This window comes from Vicugna pacos, chromosome X (assembly GCF_048564905.1).
Source record: "Vicugna pacos chromosome X, VicPac4, whole genome shotgun sequence".
NCBI lineage: Eukaryota > Metazoa > Chordata > Mammalia > Artiodactyla > Camelidae > Vicugna > Vicugna pacos.
The window spans coordinates 80,644,197-80,662,393 of NC_133023.1; the positions used below are offsets into that span (position 1 = coordinate 80,644,197).

An 18,197-nucleotide genomic window follows, 5' to 3' on the forward strand; every position below is an offset into this window, starting at 1 on the left:
AATTGGAATTTACTCCCATGTCCATTTTGATTCAGAACACATGCTCTTAACTAAAACATGGCATTGTCCCTTCTTGGAAAGTGTCAGTCTGCTCCTTGGTTCACTAGCAAGAGCTCATCTGATTTTAATTTGTTAGAAACTAAAATGCAGTTGAATAAATAGATGTTTCCTTTCTAATGAACTGATGGGTTATATTGTCCTATTTGACATGTCAGCAATGGGTTTGAAGCAGGTTGTGGAAATTTGTTGATTACTCATCAGAAGTATTTATTGGGCATCTATTACGTGCCAGCACATGTTGGGTGATTCAGAGATGTGTGAGAAATATCATGTGAAATCACTTATATGTGGTTACTAAAGGGGAAAGGCGGAGGGAGGGATAAATTAGGAGTTTGGGATTCACAGATACACACTACTATATATAAAATAGATAGACAACAAGGTCCTACTGTATAGCACAGGGAACTATATTCAATTTCTTGTAATAACCTATAATGGAAAAGAATCTGAATATATATGGATATGGATATATATATGTATAACTGAATTGCTTTGCTGTACACCTGAAACTAACATTATAAATCAACTACACTTCAATAAAAAATTAAATTAAAAAAGACATGTGAGAAACAGGTATTACCATCAAGATGTGTCTTACCAGAGAATTAAGGCTAACCCACAGGAACCCCTCCTAGAACGTATGCACATAAATGCCTAAAAAATAATATGCCAATCCAGGTGACAACTCTAAGTGCTGTGGGAGACAGTGAGCTGTTAATAGAAAGCACACTGACCTAAGAAGCAAAAAGTGTTGTTTTACAAACAGTTGTGTAATATTAACTTTTAATATTAATTTTAAAATAAAATGGCCTTACCTAGGTCTCGGTTTCTTGATTAGAAGCAGATGAGAAGAAATCATCAGGGAAATCATGGATGAGCTGGACTGTTTAGGTTGGGTCACATTTGAACTGGTAGGGAGGAGGAAGGAGACTCTAGGTGCCAGGAGGAACAGGGAAGAGGCAGTGAGAGTTATGGCAGAGAGTGGAAAGTGAGCCCAGAGTGTTTATGGGCCAGTGGAGAAGAGATACTTAAATGCTTTAAGAAGCAAAACCCACAATTAGGCTTAGGGAAAACCAGGAACCAATGGAATGATGATTGATTGATTTTTATTGTGGTAAAATACACATAACATAAAATTTACTATTTGAACCATTTTAAAGTCTACAATTCAGTGACATAAGTACATTCACAATGTTCTGCAACTGTCACCATAATCTCGTTCCAGAACTTTTTCACCATACCAAATGGAAACCTCATACCCATTAAGCAGTCACTTCCCATTCACCCCCCTCCTCAGCTCCTGGTAATGACTAATCTCTTTTTGTGTCTATAGATTGGCCTATTCTGAACATTTCATATAAAGGGAACCACACAACATGTGGCCTTTTGTCTGGCTTCTTTCACTTAGCATATTTTAAAGATTCATCCATGTTGTAGTATGTATCAGAATTTTGTCCCTTTTAACGGCTGCATAATATTCCATTGTATGGAGATATGTATGTACATACATACATACACACACCACATTTTGTTTATGCACTCATCTGTTGATAGACATTTAGGTTGTTTATATCTTTTGGCTATTATGAATTGCCACTGGTATATAAGTTTTTGTTTGAACACTTCTTTTCATTTCTTTTGGGTATATGACTAAACATGGAATTACTGGGTCATCTGGTAAACCTGTTTAATTTAATGAGGAAATGCCATGCTTTTTGTGGAAATCTAGCATAGTAGTTAAAAACAAAGGCTTTGAAGTTTGAGTTGAATCCTAGCTGCGCTATTTACTCATTGTATGGTCTTGAGCAAGTGTTATAACCTCTGGGCCTCAGTTTTCTCATCTGCTGAATGGGAGTGTTTGGAGTATTACATGGCATTATGCATACAAAGCACTTAGCCCAGTGCTTGGCATATAGTAAGCACTGGATATATGACAGATACTAGGAGTACCCTATGTAAGTCTCATGCTAAATGTGATGTATAGTTAACATCACAGGTAAGTAAAGGTACAGCCCTCTTATTGACTCTACAACTTACTCCTGCACCCCTTTGTAGAACTCAGAAAGTGATCTTAATTTCCAGAAAAATGAGGTACCCTGGTTTCTTAACCCCTTGATTTTTAATTATTTAAATTGGGTATATGTGTGCAGGTATGCACACACACACATATACACACTTACATATACATATTAATTTTTCTAGAGAAAAATTTCTTTAAATGGCAAAAGCCTGTGTGTTTTTTATGTAATACTTTCCAAGAAGGGACAATGCCGTTTACTAGTTAAGAGAATGTGTTCTGAATCAAAACAGACATGGGAGTAAATTCCAGTTCTGTACTTCTGAGCTGTGTAATCTTGGGCAAGTTACCTCGCCCCTCTGAGCCTCAGCATCCTCATCTATAAACATGGGGATATTAATAATAGTACCTCCCCTTGTTGGTTTGTTAATGTTAAGTGAGATAATGCAAGCATAGTGCTAGGCACATAGCAAGTACTCAACTTCTATTTGTTGCTACCGAGATAACCGTGACTTTCCCTTCCTTGTTTTCCCACACCCCACAAGCCATTGAAGTGACCCATGGGAGTTAAAGAGCCAAGTAACTTTAGCCAGATTTAAGAATATCAAATGATAATAAAGATTCTTTCCAAATGAAATGAAATTCATGATAACAAAAGCATCTCAAGACTCTATAATCTCAAATATATCTTTTAAGTTCACTGCTTATAATTCATATTTCTGTTGGAAGTTGTATTTTTCTAAGAGGGATTAACTTTCCACCTATGTGGAACAGACTCAGATAGTATTTGAGCTGAAAGAGGAAGGAGCAGTGAAGGTAATTAACAGCCATTGTACATGGTACATTCAATTGTCTTATTTGATCTGGACAACAACCCTGTTGTGAAATAAGTATCCATATTCCCATGTTGCAGCTGGAGAAAGGAGTTCAGAAGCAACTTGCCCAGTGCTAGTAAGTGTCAGAACTGAGATTTGAACCCAGATCTCTCTGAAGGCTTCAATTTACTATACCATACTTGCTTGAAAGAATGTCTGAGTCCTTGTTGATGAAGCAGAAACCAAGGAAGATAAAGTGAGTTGCCCAGGTTCACTTAAGCCAGTTTAATGATAAAGGAGGGACTAGAGACCAGTTCCAAGAATGCCATTTCATGTTCCTTTCTTGCCTATGAATGAATGATGTAGTGGTTCATAGTTAAAAAATGATTAAAAGTTTGGAGGGAATCTGAAAATAAGTTCCATCTGTATCTTAATTCCTTCCATTTCATGTTTCATAGGCTTTACTGAAAAACTGTTTTGTCTAGTTAGAAATGAACCAGTGACCTACATTCCCTGATGCCTGTGTGCCCATTATGTTTACTACTTGATATTCAAAAGTAGATATGCAAATGCAGGCAGTTCACAGGTGATTTCAGTTCTATTTTATAAGCATGTATTAACCACTATGATGGTTAATGTTATGTGTCAGCTTGGCTTGGCTGCAGTGCCCAGATGTTTGGTCAAACAGCAGTCTAGATATTGCTATGAAGCTATGTTTTCCATATGGTTAACATTTAAATCAATAGGCTTTGAGTAAAGCAGACTACCCTCCATGGTTTGGGTGGGCCTCATCCAATCAGTTGAAGGCCTTAAGTTGGAAAATACTGAGATCCCCCTAAGGAAAAAGAAATTCTACCTCCAGACTCCCTTTGGACTTGAGATTGTAATATCTACTCTTCCCTGGGTCTTCACCCTGACAGCCTACCCTGCAGATTTCAGACTTGCCAGTCTGTATTGTATGATCCAATTCCTTTAAATATATATATATATATACACACACACATACATACATACATACTTACATACATACATACATACATACAATAAACACACACACACACACACACACACACACACACGCTCTTAGTTCTGTTTCTCTGGAGAATCCTAACTAATACAACCACCAGGCACAGTGCTAGGCTGTGGGAATACAGAGAAGAGATCTGTGTACAGAGATTTGTACAACGTGGCAAAATATGACAAAGGTAGGACAGGGTAGGAAAATAAAACCACAAGAAAAGCACACAGGTTTATTTCCTGCTGCCTTTTACAGCTGCTAATAATGCTAATGACACTTAGACTTTATCTGTAAATGGATGATTTATTTAATTCTGAAAGAGCAACCTTGCCACTAAGCAAATGGATTCTGCTCCTCTCTTTAGACTATTGTTTAAATCTATTGATTGAATTTATTAATTCAGTAAACATTTACTGAATCTTGGCTTTGTCCATGGTGTGTAATGACAAAGCAGTGATGGGCTGAGAATGTTGCCAGGGCTTCTCTGTAATCTTGTTCTTATCTCTGGAACTTAGGGTAGGGCTGAAGAAGTTGTTTGATGTCGCTATGCAGTGAGAACCATATGGAAGCTCCTGGTCAGGAGCTTGTCTCTCCAACGACTTGATTTGGGCCAAATTAGACAGTGCATCGGTGGGCTGGGGCAGTAACCCGTCCCCTGCCTCCCACTTCCTGGCTTTCAGGATTGCCTCCTCAGTTTTCAGGCTCTTTCAGGGCCTAACTTGCATGATGCATCACTCATCAAAAGGCTAGCCCAGGTATTTTAGGAAAGGGTTATACCCTTAAAATGTTGAGAATTCCACTTACTCCCAAAGACACAAGCTCTTTTCTGACTTGCTACACTGGAATCATTTACAGTCTTGTAGGAGAGAAGACTAAGTGATGCCCATAAAATACTTGGAGAGTCATGCAAAGCAGCATACGAATATTTTCAGAAGTTTGTTTCCTCCACAGTATCTGAGCCAGTACCACGTGCATAGAACTTAATTGAATGTATCTCCCCAGCTAAAGCATGAGCTCCCCAAAGGCAGAGTCTTCATCCCATTCTGCTTTGCATCCATACCGTTTTGGACCCTACTTCCTCTGCTCAGCTCTTTAATGTGAGTGTTCCTCAGGCCTTTTTCTAAGGACCGCTCTCTCTGCACAGTATCATCCATGCACGATCCTAGGTTTCAGTCCAAATCTCTCTTCTAAGCTCTAAGTCTTTCTATATCTAACTACTTAGATATATGTTTCCCTGGCTATTCACAGTTACCTCAAAGTCAACATGTCCAAAACTGAACTCATTCTACACACACACACACATACACACACACACACACAGACAAATTGGTCCTATCCCATGCTTCCCCATTTTAGCAAGTATCACTACCATCCTCCCTGTGGCTCAAGCTTAAGGAGCCACCTTTGACTCTTCTTTCTCCTTCATCTCCCAATCCAATCATTCACTTTCATCCATCCATTCCCCAATTCAGAAACCTAAATTCTTTTTCTAAAAGGGCTTTCCTATCCAAAACTTCAAACATATACCAAATAGAACAGTACAACGAAATTCCTCCAGGTACCAAGTGCTCAGCTTCAAATTTACCAGTTCAGACCATCTTTTTTCATCTATTCCCACTTCTCCCCACCCTCAACTATTTTGAAACAAATTCCAGAGATCATTTCATTTCATCTGTATTTTATTATGTAGCTCTTAAAAATAAGTTCTGAAAACATCCAAAATCCCAGTATCACACCCAAAAACAAAGTGAACAATAATTCCATAATATAATGGAATCCAGTCAGTGTTCATATTTCCTTGTTATTTTATAAATGGTTTTGCTTCCTTACATTACAGTATCCAAATAAAGCCCCTACATTGTGATTAGAGTGTAAGTCTCTTAAGTCACCTTTTCCTGTAAGAATTTCCCAGTTTTGATTGATTGGTTGCTGTTCCCCTGTATTTACTATTCCATTATTATAAAGCATTGTTAGTTAGAGCTAGAGACTTGATCAGATTCCATTTCTTTCTTGTTTTATCTCTCTATCCCTCTTTCCCTCTCTGTCTATGTCTCCCTCCCCCACCCCCAGGACTGTTTCATCACATTTCATCAGGTAGTTTTTCATTCTTCCATCAGGAGTCACAGAATGTCTGCAATGTCTGCTTGTTTCTCTTTCTGTGATGTTAACAGCTGTTGATATTCATCGCCTCAATTCCTTACCTCATAGGAGATTGCAACTGTTGATTCTGTAATTCTGGCTCTTATTTTAGGGGAAGCATCCCTTCATTAATTTTTATGGTTACCCTGAGTTATAGTTTATTTAGTAAAGGCGGGATAAATGCTTGATTCCACCACCGCCACCCCTCCTTTTTTTAAACCAATTTTAAAAATAATTAGTTATTCCTCTAGCATCCTCCAAAGGTGACCAGTGAGAGGGTTTTTGTTTGGGGACCTAGGGGAGAGTGCCATTATGAATGAATGGAGGTTTAAATATTTTAAGCATCCCATTCATTGCAGTTATTATTATTGATTCTCAAATCATCACTTATTTGGCCACTGGAAGCCTATTCAGATTGGGACTTGTGTCCTTCTGAGTACCCTATAGTATTTTTAACAGCTTTCCTGAAATATAGTTGACATACAGTAAACTGCATATATTTAAAATGTGCAATTTGTTAAGTTTAAACATATGTGTACAACAATAAAACCACTACCACAATCAAGAAAATGAACACTTCTATCACTCCCAAAGCTTTCCTCATCCCCCTTTGTAATCCTTCCCCTCAGACTTTTCCACCACCCCCAGTCCGTGGACAATGATAAATCTGCTTTCTGTCACTATCGATTAATTTTCATTTTTCAGAATTCTATGTAAATGGAAATATGGAATATAAATGCTTTGTTACTGGCTTCTTTTACTTAGCATAAGTATTTTTATATTCATTCATGGTGTTGCCTGTATTAATAGTCCCTTAGGAGATGCGTGATTTGCAAATATTTTCTCTCAGTCTGGGGCTTGTCTTTATGTTCTTTAAAGAATAGCTTTCAAAAAGTGAAAGTCTTTACTTTGGATAAAGTACAGTTTCTCAATGTTTTTCTTCTTTTTTTGCATCAAGCTTTTGGTGTTGTGTCTAAGAAATTTTTGCCTAATCTAAGGGCATAAAGAGTTTCTCCTACTTTTCCACTGAAAATTTTAAAGTTTGACTTTTGGTCAACTAATCTTTGACAAAGGAGGCAAGAATATACAATGGAATAAAGACAGTCTCTTCAACAAATGGTGTTGGGAAAACTGGACAGCAGCATGTAAAACAATGAAGCTAGAACACACCCTTACACCATATACAAAAATCAACTCAAAATGGATTAAAGACTTAAACATAAGACAAGATACAATAAACCTCCTAGAGGAAAACATAGGCAAAACATTATCTGACATACATTTCAAAAATTTTCTCCTAGAAGAAATAAAAGCAAGAATAAACAAATGGGACCTAATGAAACTTACAAGCTTCTGCAGAGCAAAGGAAACCAGAAATAAAACAAGAAGAAAACCTACGGAATGGGAGAAAATTTTTGCAAGTGAAACCGACAAAGGCTTGATCTCCAGAATATATAAGCAGCTCATACGACTCAATAAGAAAAAAATAAACAACCCAATCCAAAAATGGGCAAAAGACCTAAACAAGCAATTCTCCAAGGAAGACATACAAATGATCAAAAAGCACATGAAAAAATGCTCAATATCACTAATTATCAGAGAAATGCAAATCAAAACTACAATGAGGTATCACCTCACACCAGTCAGAATGGCTGTCATTCAAAAATCCACAAATGACAAATGCTGGAGAGGCTGTGGAGAAAGGGGAACCCTCCTACACTGCTGGTGGGAATGCAGTTTGATGCAGCCACTATGGAAAACAGTGTGGAGATTCCTCAAAAGACTAGGAATAGACTTACCATACGACCCAGGAATCCCACTCCTGGGCTTGTACCCAGAAGGAAATCTACTTCAGGATGACACCTGCACCCCAATGTTCATAGCAGCACTATTTACAATAGCCAAGACATGGAAACAGCCTAAATGTCCATCAACAGGTGACTGGATAAAGAAGAAGTGGTATATTTATACAATGGAATACTACTCAGCCATAAAAACCGACAACATAATGCCATTTGCAGCAACATGGATGCTCCTGGAGAATGTCATTCTAAGCGAAGTAAGCCAGAAAGAGAAAGAAAAATACCATATGAGATCGCTCATATGTGGAATCTAAAAAACAATAACAAACAAAAACAAAGCATAAATACAGGACAGAAATAGACTCACAGACATAGAATACAGACTTGTGGTTGCCAGGGGGGCAGAGGGTGGGAAGGGATAGACTAGGATTTCAAAATTGTAGAATAGATAAACAAGATTATACTGTATAGCACAGGGAAATATACACAAAACGTTATGGTACCTCACAGAGAAAAAAATGTGACAATGAGTGTGTATATGTCCATGAATGACTGAAAAATTGTGCTGAACACTGGAATTTGACACAACATTGTAAAACGATTATAAATCAATAAAAAATGTTAAAAAAATTTTTAAAAATTTTAAAGTTTGGGGCTTACATTTAGACCTACAATCCATTTTAATTTTTTTTAACTTTTTTTTATTGATTTATAATCATTTTACAGGTTTAGCCAATATTTTGTCAGGTTTATTCCTAAGTGTTTCATATATTTGATGCTATTATAATCATGTTTTAATGTCAATTTTCAGTTGTTCACTGTTAATATATAGAAATGCAATTGATTTTTATATATTGAACTTGTATCATTAAGCATTACTAAACTCGCTTATAGTTCTAGCAGCTTATTTTGTAGATGTCATAATATTTTTTACATTGTCATCTGTGAATAAAGACAGTTTTACTTCTTCCTATCAAATCCAGATGCCTTTCCCCCCATGATTTATCACACTAGCTAGAACCTCTCGCATAATGTTGAATAGAAGTATGAACGTGGACATATTTGCATTGTTCCCAATCTTAGTGGAGAAAGCAGTCAGCCTTTCCCCATTAGGTATAATGTTACCTATAGGATTTTTCATAAATGTTCTTTAGCAGATTGAAGAAGTTCCCTTCCATTTCTAGTCTGCTTTGAGTTTTTATCAGGAATGAATGTTAAGTATTGTCAAATTATTTTTCTGCATCTATTGAGATAATCATATTTTTCCCTTTTGATCTACTAATCTGATGAATTATATTGATTGGCTTTTGAATGTTAAGCCAACCTACCATTCCTAAAATAACCTGTACTTGGTCATAATGTCCTATCATTTTTATATACTGTTGGATTCAATACCCTAAATTTTTGTTAAGAATTTTTGTGTCTGTATTTCCACAAGATATTAGTCTGTGATCATAATACTTGACTCATAGGATGAGTTGGTAGGTAATCCCTCATCTTCAGTTTTCTGGCAGAGCTTGTGTAGGATTGGTATTATTTATCCGTGAAATGTTTGGTAGATATCACCAGGGAGACTATCTGGCCTTAGAATTTTCTTTATGGGGAGGGTTTAACTACAAATTCAATTTAAAAAATCAATATAGGACTATTCAGATTATCTATTTCTTCTTCAGTGAGCTTTGGTAGGTTATATATTGCAAAGGAATTACTAAAGGTGTAGCCAAGGCCTTGCTACAGATGGGCTTTCTGAAATCACTTTTGCATGTCATTTTGCCAAGAAATAAAAAGAAAAGTAGGTGGATTTCAAAGCCATGAAACATAGAATCAGAGACAGAAGTACTGGACCACTTCTTTGCTTATGGGCTTTGGCTAAGGCCAAAAAGTTTTAACTGGAGTTTAACTTTGCTTGTGATATATAGTGCTTTTATTTCATTTAATTTTTTTAGCATGTTGCTTTTTAAAGTCTGTTCCCACCAACCAAGCAGACTACTGGACTAGTTTCTATTTTCTGCATATGAGAAGGGATTAGGGCTGTTTCTCCTAATTTTAGAAAGGCAGGCATACGTGACAAGTTGGTTTGTCTGGCTCACCCTGCAAGCAAAATTAAAATCAACTTCTGAAAGGATTTACAGCTTAAAATTGCAGCCATAAAATTAGGTAAAAGTAACATGCTGTTCTTGGCAAATGAAGACAGAGATCCTAGTCTGCTATTTACTGGGTTTTGTACTTTGGGGAGGGGTTCCCTTTCGTTTTCCTTCTAGTCATGAGGGATGGATTTGCCATGAACCATTCTATTTTCCTGCTTTAGATCCTCTTCCCCATGTCATCTCTCCTCATCTCTGAGTAAGCAAAACATCTTTACTCTCATCTATATCAATAGGCCTTAAGGAGGAGGGTATAGCTCAATTGGTAGAGCCCATGCTTACCATGCACGAGGTCCTGGGTTCAATCCCCAGTACCTCCACTGAAAAACCAAATAAATAAATAAACCTAGTTACCTCCTGCTTGCCAAAAAAATTATATCAGTAGGCCTTAGAGACTATCTACATCATGAGCTAAATAGCTAGCTAAAAAAATTATCTTTATGGAAACCACTTGTATTTGTTTCCCTTTCTATCTCCTTCTAATAGTTGCTACTGCTGGTAAGTCCGCATGGACTCACTGTCCATCTTAACTGGGTATTTGTTAGATTCTCTTCCAAGTGCAAAAGACAGAAATGGCAGTGTCCCTGATCATTTGGGGTCGATAACAGATGAGACCGTCTGTCAGGATATTTCCAGCAATCTGAATCCTGTGTCCTGGAATCCCAATCCTTCCTATTCCTGTCGGTTCAACTCTTAGAGAACTTATCAACTCTTCCATCCTAATTGAGGCTACCAACTAGTGACTCTAAGGGATTTTTTTTTCAACTTGGAATGATTTTCCTAAAGACATCATATTATAAATAAGCCACAAGGCTCAGGGCCAAGCCACTAAAGCCCATGACACTGTATGCCTAAAGTCTAGTAGCAAGAATAGGCTGACAGAAAGGAAGACATGCATCCCCACTGTGCCTTGCACAGCTGAGGAACCTGAGGCTCAGCCTAACCACTCAGAATAATCTTGTAGATTTTTATTAGCAACTGTCACCACAATTTCTCTGAAGCGGTCAAAAGGAGAGGCTGGTTAGAGCAGGCAATGAATACCATAATGAAACATCAATCGTGCTACTGTTGGAAAAGAGGGAAGATAAAATTTTAAAAAGGATGTGTGGGGGAGGTGCCAAGATGGCGGAGTAGAGAGACTCACAGCTCTCTGTCTTCCACAAATATACCAAGAATTACATCTAGAAACCCATTGAATCACGCAGAACACCTACTGAACTCTTACAGAGTGTCTCTCCCTTCTAAATACAGGAGGATTCTCACAAAATCCAATAAACAAGTTCATACTGTATAGCACAGGGAACTATACTCAGTATCTTGTAGTAACTTATGGTGAAAAAGAATATGAAAATGAATATATGGATGTTCATGTATGACTGAAGCATTATGTTGTACAACAGAAATTGATACAACATTGTGTACTGACTATACTTCAATTAAAAATATATACATATATATACAAAAAGGAAAAAAAGGATGCATGAATGGATGTATTGTATATGAATTATAGCTCCATAAAATTGTTATGAAAAAGAAACGATGTGATTAGGATTTCCAGATAAATGGATGGGATATGAAAAGCATTCCATGAAAATGGAATAGCTGATAAAAAGACCTCTATGAGTAGAATATTGGAGGTGATAGGTTGGCCTGCAATGGTAGGTTGAGCCTGGTTTAGAGGGTCCCTTAAATGTTGTGCTTGAATTTTGAAGTTTGCAGGTAAGAGGCGGTCATCAAAGGTTTCGGAAAGAAGACAGGACATAATTACATCTAAGTTTTAGAAAGGTGTCTCTTTACCTCTTCCAATAATACTTCTTTCCTCTTTTGATTATAGTTGTCATTCAGCTTTAAGTTCCTTGAGTGCAGTCAAAGTTTTCCAAATATCTGTCTGTCTTCCACAGTGCCCAACACAGTGCCTTTGTACATAGCAGGTGTGCATTAAAGGTTATCCTCAAATCAGTGAAGTGGACTTGTTGTGAGAAAGCCTTACTCTAGCCTTGTCCCTTTCTGGTTGTGTCCTCTCTATTGAAATAGGTGTGTGATTCATTCACTTCTCCCCATCTGATCTCCATATCCCTTGTTCAGGCCACCGTCTTCTCTCACTCCAACTCTCTTAATTGGCCTCTCACCTCACTACCGCCCCCTCCTGTTCATTAGCTATACTGCCACTGGAGAATTTTTTTCTAAAGTGCCAATCTGATCATGTTACTCTTTGCTTAAAATTATTTATTCAGTGACTTCCTGTTGCTCTGAGAATTAAACCAAACCTCCCTATCATGGCCTATAAGACTCTGCCTGAGCAAGTCTTTGCCTGCCTATACAGCAAAATCTTCTGTCACTCTCCCCTTTACCTTCCTGTTTCCGTCTCTGTGGCTTTCTTTAGCTTCTCTTGTGTGCCGTGCTCTCTCTCACCACAGAGCATGTGCATCTTTTGTTCCCTCCACCTGGAAGCTTCTCTGCCTCACTCCCATCCCTTGACCTAGTTGATGCTTCCTCTTCTTCAGACTTCAGTTGACCTACAGTTTCTTAAATAAACCTCTGATCCCACCGAGGAGGCCAAGTACCCCTGTTCTATGTTCTCACAAGCTTCCATTGGTCTCCTTTGTATCATAGAGCACAATTATAATTAAAAGGAGCAAGTCTGTTGTATTTAGCAGGATACTCCCAGGGCGTAATCCAGTGCCGGGCACAGAGTAAGCACTCAATAAATATCTGTTGAATGAAGAAATCATCCTTATGTCTTAATGACAAACATTGTAAACATTCATAGCATCCTATTTTTCTCCATCACACTTTTCACAATTATCATTTTTAAATATTTGTGTAAGTATGTATCTTTATCTTATATGAGACTATAAGCTCCATGGTGGCAGGGACTATATTTACTGTTTAATTCAATTTTATTTTACAGACAAAAAATGTGCTGATTATAAATGTATAGATTGGTGCATTTCAACAAATGTGTACACTCATAAGCATCACTCCAAACAAGATATAGAACATGTCCTTTATCCCAGATGGTACCCTTGGAACCTCAGTGAACCTCACCCTCACACCCCTGCAGAGGTAACCACTGATTTCTATCATCATGAAACCATTCTGATTTCTGTCATCATCTATTCGCTTTGCCTATTCTAGAACTTTGTATAAATGGAATTCTTACTGAATTTGTGCTTCTGTGCCTGGCTTCTTCCACTTAACGTAATGTCTGCAAGATGCACCCAGGCAGTTACATGTATCAATACTTTGTTCAGTTTTTAAATTCCTGAATAGTATTCCATTGTACAAATATACGACAGTTTGAATATCCACTCACCTCTTGGTGGAAATTCGGGCTCTTCCTACTTTGAGGTTATCATAAGTAAAGCTGCTATGTGAACATTCATGAAAAAGTCATATTCAATTTTTTTTAATCATCATATCCCCAGCACCTAGCCCAGTGCCTGGTACACAGCAGGCACTCAATAAATATTTGTTGAATAAGTGAATGAATCCGATCCTTCCAATGTTAGTTATAACTGTTCCTTTCCTTCCTGCTTTGGAAACCATATTAGAAGGCATATAAGTAAGAGTGACTCAATTACAGAAAGAAATTTGAATGCCTTCTTAATACTTTAAAAAGTAAGTGGCAGGGTTTGTATTTTAAATATTATTACCCACAATTACTTTAGACACTCCTCACAGCTGAACCTGTCACACCAGTGTGTCACAATGTTACTTGTAGGATTTCCAGATGAAATACAGGATGCCCAGTTAAATTTGAATGTCAGATAAAGAAATAGATGTTTTAGTATAAGTATGTCCCAAATATTGCATGGAACATATTTATGCTAATCTGGGACATATTTGTAAGAAAATATGCTGAGACATACTTATTGCTTTTCTGAAATTCAAATTTAACTCTGCATCCTGTATTTTTGTTCGTTAAAACTGGCCAACCTAACTACATGTGAACTGTGTGACCTCTGGTCCTCAGGTGCCTTCCAGCTTTAAGGTTCAAAGATTCCTTACTTTCTTCTAGTTTCTTTCACTTCTTTTTCTCACTCTCAGAAATGCTATTCTAAGAACATTATGGACAGCATTTAGTTTGTCTATTTGTGTGTCTTAAGCATTTGCTCAGTGAATTCACTTTATTATCTAACTGAACAGCACATCCCCTCAGGCCCTGGTTCATTCTGGTTGGCTAGGACTTTTCCAAGTGAAATCCCAAATGCCTCTCCCCACCCCCTGACCCCATCAGTTGTGTTTGTATATGCATGGGAACACAGTTGGACAGACGGAGGGAAATGCCTTCCTGAACTACTCAGCAATGTCTGGTGTCAGTTTCATCCTTAAAATGTAGGTGGTAAGTCTCACCTGGTAGGGAGCCAGCTCCTGTAGATCACTGTTTTCTCTTCCCAGAGCCTTTCATTCATAAACTCACAGGGAGCTGTTTTTAAAAGGCAAATGAACATCATAGAGAGCTATATTCAATATCTAGTAGTAACTTATGGTGAAAAGAATATGAAAAGGAATATATGTATGACTGAAGCATTATGCCGCACACCAGAAATTGACATAACATTGTAAATTGACTGTATTTCAGTAAATATATATATGTACCAAAAAAATAGAAAGATTTAAAGCAAGTTAATAAAAAGGCAAATGAATGTTAAATATGGGATGGGACTAAGCTTAGTTAATGTGTGTCTGCGTGTATGTGTGTGTGTGTGTGGGTGTGTGTGTTTAAATCTCAATGCACATGTTTTGTTTTAGAATTGCTCAAAGCCAGACTCTGTTTTATTAGCACCAAGTATGAAAACCTAGGATGATGCTAGAGGGGGCCTGGCACTAAGATTTTGTGTCAAACCTGGGTTTGAATTTGTGTCACTCCCAAGCTGTGTGACTGTGTAAGCAAACTATTAAACCTCTTTAAGCCTAAGTTTCCTCATCTGTGAAATGGTGGTGGTAACAGTGCCCTCCTCACTATTGGGACAGTTCTGTGAGGTAACAAAATTGAAGTACTTAGCCAGGCACATAAGAGATGCTCAGTGAGTGGTACCCATGATTATGAATATGGCCCCAGGACAAGTTCTGATACAGACAAAGAGGCCTCTCTTGGTTTCTGGACTCTGAGGCAACTGACAGGAAATGGAGATTATAAAAGGGCACCTCAGCATCTCGTATTCTTTTTCTTTTAAGAAGTTTAGCTTTGCACTGAAAAGAGAAGCCCTGACTTTGAGTCTTCACTTTGTCACTTAACTAGCAAGTGATTCCAACTCTGAGACTTTGGTTTATTTTTTTTTAAATCTGAAAAATTTACATATAATCATTCTTTCTTTGTTTCAAAAGTAGTTGTGAGAATTATATGGATATACAAGTTGTTTAAAAAGTGTACAAACAATTCAAGCTATTGTAAAGTAAGTAAACAAATGTTGATAAAAAAGGCAAAAGAATAAAAAGGCATCTCTCAAGATCATCTTTCTTTTCCTGACTTCCCAATATCAAGCTAATTCCTGGAACTAGTAGCAGTGGGTTCAGTGGGGGAAAAATTGACACAGAGAGCGAGGATAGCTGGTTTCTTATCCCTACTCTGGTACTTAACTTCCTGTGTTGAGGAAGTCACTAACAGCTGAGCTTCCATTTCCTCATCTTTAAAATGCAAATCAGACATTGAGTGATCACCTATCAGGTAGACACGGTGCTAAACGCTGTAGTTATAAATAATACCAGCCAACGTATATTGAGCATATATGTGCCAAGCACTTTGTTAGGGGCATAATCTCTAACCTCATTCACAGAACCCTATGAAGTCAAACATTATTATCCCTGTTTTATGGTTGAGGAAATTGAGGCTTAGAGAGTTTAAATTCATTTGCTTTATGGTGAACAAACCAACATCATTGCAGAGGAACTTACTGTCTAGGAGGATAGGTGAAGATATAAAAGAAAGCATTGTTATATTGTATATGAGTGTATGTCACTATATATAGCTATACATCTAAAACACTTATTTCAGATTTGTGGTAGAAAATCAAATGAGATTTGGTGTGAAAGGAGTTTTGAAGGAATCTGACATTATTAAAACAGAATAATCTTATGTTGTATGAAAACAGGATTGAGCAGCCATTTCAATAACCATTTACTGAGCTTACTCAAGAAGTATCTATTAAAAATATATTTAAAAAGAAGTCTCTATTATACTCCTAGTAGAGCTGTCCTTTTTTGTACTAGGTAGAGTATTAACAGGACCTAGCCTCTTTACAGCACCGTCTTTCTTCTGAGACCTGCTCATAATTCTAAAACCCACACATTTCTTCAGCCTCACCAGGATCAATCATCCATTCATTCTACTACCTTTTTCACTGCCTCTTACCCACCACCTGTGCTCACTTCCTTCTTTAGGAAGCCCAGATTCCATAGCCTATGATTAAAAATCACTTCTTCTCAGAAATCTTTGAGTCCCTTGCCTCTCTTTTTCTTTAGTATTCTCACTTAGCAGAACCCAACCATGGTTAAATCCAACTCTTCTAATCTGCATCTGTACCCAACCAGCTTAAGGCTAAAGAGAACCTCACAGTATTGATGACTGGTCTTCCTTCAAGTCCATGGTCACTAACCTCAAGTGGACCCTTAGAACTGCATTATAGTTCTTCCATATTTCCCTAATTCTCCTTCCTGAAATTGCTCTGTCCAGATCATCACAATGCTAACTCCATTGGTATGTTCTTATCTTGTCTTACTTGACTTATCTACAATTTGGCACATTTTATCACACTTTCCTCCTTGAAATACTTTCTTCATTTGCCTTCCAGGACCTTTCTCTATGTTGCTTCTCTGCCTGCCACACTGGTACTCCTTCTCTGGTACCTCCCCATTTTCCCTTAACACTGAAGTGCCTCTGTGATCAATGCTTGGATGTCTTCTTTTCCGTTTATCTACATTCCTTTCCTTGGTGACTTCATCTAGTCTTGTAGCGTGGTATAATACCAGAGATGGCAGAGATGGTGCTCGTCATATAATCCCTGTTATCTCCTATTTTCCATACTATTAGGTTGTCCAGTGTGTGTAGTTCTTCTTAAAGGGAACATGAACACAATCATGGGCAATTAACAACAAGTATTAACGTCTAAGATCATGGAATTGCTACACAAAACTAGCTTGGAAATCCAAGTCATCTTTGAAAGAAAGCCACTAAGGAGAGCTGCCTGTCCTTCATCGGATTGTGACACAAACAAGAAGTAAACCTTAGTTGTGTTAAACTATTGAGATTTAGGGTTTGTTACCACAACTTAGATGAGTCTATACTAAGGTATCATGTGTACATCTCCAAGCTAGCCATCTTTCTTGTACTCCAACTATCTATTCAATTTCTCCAGTTAGGTGTCTAACAGACATCTCGAAACCAGAATTCCTGATGCCCCTCCAACAGTTTTTCCCAGACATTTTTCATTATCTGAATAAATGAGTTTCATCCTTCTAGTTGCTTAGTATAGCAACCTGAGTCACCCTTAACTCCTCTCTTTCAGTTACATCCCATATCCAGTCCATCAGCAAATCCTAGTAGCTCTACCTTCAAAACATGTCCAGAATCCTCCCACTTCTGCCAGTGTCTACAACTGCCCCTCTGGTCCAAGCCACTGTCATCCTTCTGCTGAACTACCATGTCAGCCTCCTAGGTGGCCTTCCTATGTCCATCCTTGCCCCACCACAGTTCACATGGAGCTGGCGTGTCACTCCTATGTTCAGAACCATTCAGTGTTTTGTCAGAGGCAAAGTTCTTACACTCTGGCCCCTGCTACAGCTCTGGCCTTATGACTTACCGCTTTCCCCTTACCCACTCCAATACTCTGGTCTCACTGCTGCTTGGCCAAAACATCAAGCATGTTCTCTCATTGAATGCTGTTTCTCTTGCTCTTCCCTTTGCCTGGAATACTCCTTCCCCAGATTACTAGGGAGCTTGCTCCCTCATCTTCTACAGCAGGGGTTCTCAAACTTTACTGTGCATCACAATCACCTGAAGGGCTTTTTAAAACACAGATTGCTGGGCCCCACCCTAAATTGTATGATTTAGTAGATCTGCAAGAGGGGCAAGAATTTGCATTTCTCACAGGTTTCCAGGGCTGATGATGGTGACCCAGGCACCATGCTCTGAGAAACACTGCTCTCTGCTCAGAGGTGACCTTTGGGCAAAGCCTTCCCTGACTTCCTTATATAAAGTAG

General features: G+C 38.0%; 1 protein-coding gene and 1 non-coding gene across 3 annotated transcripts in view; both read left to right on the top strand.

The window, feature by feature from the left end:
- The window catches only part of COL4A6 (collagen type IV alpha 6 chain), a 273,455-nt gene that overhangs the window by 94,703 nt on the left and 160,555 nt on the right, over positions 1 to 18,197 (top strand). The window lies entirely within an intron of this gene.
- TRNAG-ACC (transfer RNA glycine (anticodon ACC)) lies at positions 10,242 to 10,315 on the top strand. Its single transcript has one exon. It is a non-coding gene; the product is annotated as a tRNA-Gly (tRNA).